Genomic DNA, 2,500 nt, shown 5'->3' with positions numbered 1-2,500 from the left:
CCCATCCAAGTACTAACCAGGCCCAACACAGCATAGCTTTCAAGATCAGACGAGATTGGGCATGTCCAGTGTGGTTTGACTGTAGGTGCTCAAAAACATTAACTTTAGATGTCTTTTACTTCTTAACTCAAGTTAATTCATTGATAAGTTGAAAAAATGTAATGTAAAATGTAATAGAAAAGAATGTTATGACTATATAAAATTACCTGCAGCACCTGGTATTCCCTGGTGGTCTCCCTTCCAAGTACTAACCAGGCCCAACACTGCATAGCTTCCAAGATCAAACGAGATTGGGCATGTCCAGTGTGGTTTGGCTGTAGGTGCTCAAAAGCATTAACTTTAGACCTCTATTACTTCTTAACTCAAGTAAATTCATTGATAAGTTGAAAAAATTAAATGTAAAATGTAATAGAAAAGACTGTTATGGCAGTATACAATTACCTACAGCACCTGGGATTCCAAGGTGGTCTCCCATCCAAGTACTAACCAGGCCCAACACTGCATAGCTTCCAAGATCAGACGATATTGGGCATGTCCAGTGTGCTTTGGCTGTAGGTGCCCAAAACCATTAATTTTAGACCTCTATTACTTCTTAACTCAAGTAAATTCATTGATAAGTTGAAAAAATTAAATGTAAAATGTAATAGAAAAGAAGGTTATGGCAGTATAAAATTACCTACAGCACCTGGTATTCCAAGGTGGTCTCCCATCCAAGTACTAACCAGGCCCAACACTGCATAGCTTCCAAGTTCAGACGAGATTGGGCATGTCCAGTGTGGTTTGGCTGTAGGTGCTCAAAAACATTAACTTTAGACCTCTTTTACTTCTTAACTCAAGTAAATTCAATGATTAGTTGAAAAATGAAATGTAAAATGTAATAGAAAAGAATGTTATGGCAGTATAAAATTACCTACAGCACCTGGCATTCCCAGGTGGTCTCCCATCCAAGTACTAACCAGGCCCAACACTGCATAGCTTCCAAGATCAGATGATATTGGGCATTTCCAGTGTGGTTTGGCTGTAGGTGCCAAACACCTTTAACTTTAGACCTCAATTACTTCTTAACTCAAGTAAATTTATTGATAAGTTGAAAAAATTAAATGTAAAATGTAATAGAAAAGAATGTTATGGCAGTATAAAATTACCTACTGCACCTGGTATTCCCAGGTGGTATCCCATCCAAGTACTTACCAGGCCCAACACTGTATAGCATCCAAGATCAGACGAGATTGGGCATGTCCAGTGAGGATTGGCTGTAGGTGCACAAAAACATTAACTTTAGACCTCTATTACTTTTTAACTCAAGTAAGTTCATCATTGATAAGTTGAAAAAATTAAATGTAAAATGTAATAGAAAAGAATTTTATAGTATGATAAAATGAACTACAGCAGCTGGTATTCCCTGGTGGTCTTCCATCCAAGTACTAACCAGGCCCAACACTGCATAGCTTCCAATATCAGACAAGATTGGGCATGTCCAGTGTGGTTTGGCTGTAGGTGCTCAAAATCATTAACTTTAGACCACTTTTACTTCTTAACTCAAGTAAATTCAATGATTAGTTGAAAAATGAAATGTAAAATGTAATAGAAAAGAATGTTATGGCAGTATAAAATTATCTACAGCACCTGGGATTCCAAAGGGGTCTCCCATCCAAGTACTAACCAGGCCCAACACTGCATAGCTTCCAAGATCAGACGATATTGGGCATGTCCAGTGTGCTTTGGCTGTAGGTGCCCAAAACCATTAATTTTAGACCTCTATTACTTCTTAACTCAAGTAAATTCATTGATAAGTTGAAAAAATTAAATGTAATAGAAAAGAATGTTATGACTATATAAAATTACCTGCAGCACCTGGTATTCCCTGGTGGTCTCCCTTCCAAGTACTAACCAGGCCCAACACTGCATAGCTTCCAAGATCAAACGAGATTGGGCATGTCCAGTGTGGTTTGGCTGTAGGTGCTCAAAAGCATTAACTTTAGACCTCTATTACTTCTTAACTCAAGTAAATTCATTGATAAGTTGAAAAAATTAAATGTAAAATGTAATAGAAAAGACTGTTATGGCAGTATACAATTACCTACAGCACCTGGGATTCCAAGGTGGTCTCCCATCCAAGTACTAACCAGGCCCAACACTGCATAGCTTCCAAGATCAGACGATATTGGGCATGTCCAGTGTGCTTTGGCTGTAGGTGCCCAAAACCATTAATTTTAGACCTCTATTACTTCTTAACTCAAGTAAATTCATTGATAAGTTGAAAAAATTAAATGTAAAATGTAATAGAAAAGAAGGTTATGGCAGTATAAAATTACCTACAGCACCTGGTATTCCCAGGTGGTCTCCCATCCAAGTACTAACCAGGCCCAACACTGCATAGCTTCCAAGTTCAGACGAGATTGGGCATGTCCAGTGTGGTTTGGCTGTAGGTGCTCAAAAACATTAACTTTAGACCTCTTTTACTTCTTAACTCAAGTAAATTCAATGATTAGTTGAAAAA

The 2,500-nt window shown here is 37.8% G+C and overlaps 1 non-coding gene and 10 pseudogenes across 1 annotated transcript; all 11 read right to left on the bottom strand.

Moving 5' to 3' along the window:
* LOC148491147 (5S ribosomal RNA) overlaps positions 1 to 87 on the bottom strand; it is a 119-nt pseudogene extending 32 nt beyond the window's left edge.
* A 116-nt stretch (positions 88 to 203) lies between these two features.
* On the bottom strand, positions 204 to 322 carry LOC148491146 (5S ribosomal RNA; annotated as a pseudogene).
* A 116-nt stretch (positions 323 to 438) lies between these two features.
* Positions 439 to 557, bottom strand: LOC148491145 (5S ribosomal RNA; annotated as a pseudogene).
* Positions 558 to 673: 116 nt separating this feature from the next.
* LOC148491144 (5S ribosomal RNA) lies at positions 674 to 792 on the bottom strand (annotated as a pseudogene).
* A 115-nt stretch (positions 793 to 907) lies between these two features.
* On the bottom strand, positions 908 to 1,026 carry LOC148491143 (5S ribosomal RNA; annotated as a pseudogene).
* Positions 1,027 to 1,142: 116 nt separating this feature from the next.
* On the bottom strand, positions 1,143 to 1,261 carry LOC148491142 (5S ribosomal RNA; annotated as a pseudogene).
* A 119-nt stretch (positions 1,262 to 1,380) lies between these two features.
* On the bottom strand, positions 1,381 to 1,499 carry LOC148491141 (5S ribosomal RNA; annotated as a pseudogene).
* Positions 1,500 to 1,614: 115 nt separating this feature from the next.
* Positions 1,615 to 1,733, bottom strand: LOC148491140 (5S ribosomal RNA; annotated as a pseudogene).
* A 109-nt stretch (positions 1,734 to 1,842) lies between these two features.
* Positions 1,843 to 1,961, bottom strand: LOC148491139 (5S ribosomal RNA; annotated as a pseudogene).
* A 116-nt stretch (positions 1,962 to 2,077) lies between these two features.
* Positions 2,078 to 2,196, bottom strand: LOC148491138 (5S ribosomal RNA; annotated as a pseudogene).
* Positions 2,197 to 2,312: 116 nt separating this feature from the next.
* Positions 2,313 to 2,431, bottom strand: LOC148491137 (5S ribosomal RNA). Its single transcript, XR_015871487.1, has one exon. It is a non-coding gene; the product is annotated as a 5S ribosomal RNA (ribosomal RNA).
* Positions 2,432 to 2,500: the final 69 nt, after the last annotated feature.

Source organism: Taudactylus pleione, unplaced genomic scaffold (genome assembly GCF_031769625.1).
Source record: "Taudactylus pleione unplaced genomic scaffold, aTauple2 ptg000550l, whole genome shotgun sequence".
Lineage (NCBI taxonomy): Eukaryota > Metazoa > Chordata > Amphibia > Anura > Myobatrachidae > Taudactylus > Taudactylus pleione.
Note: the sequence above shows the minus strand (reverse complement) of the source record. Positions and strands in the feature narration are given on the sequence as shown.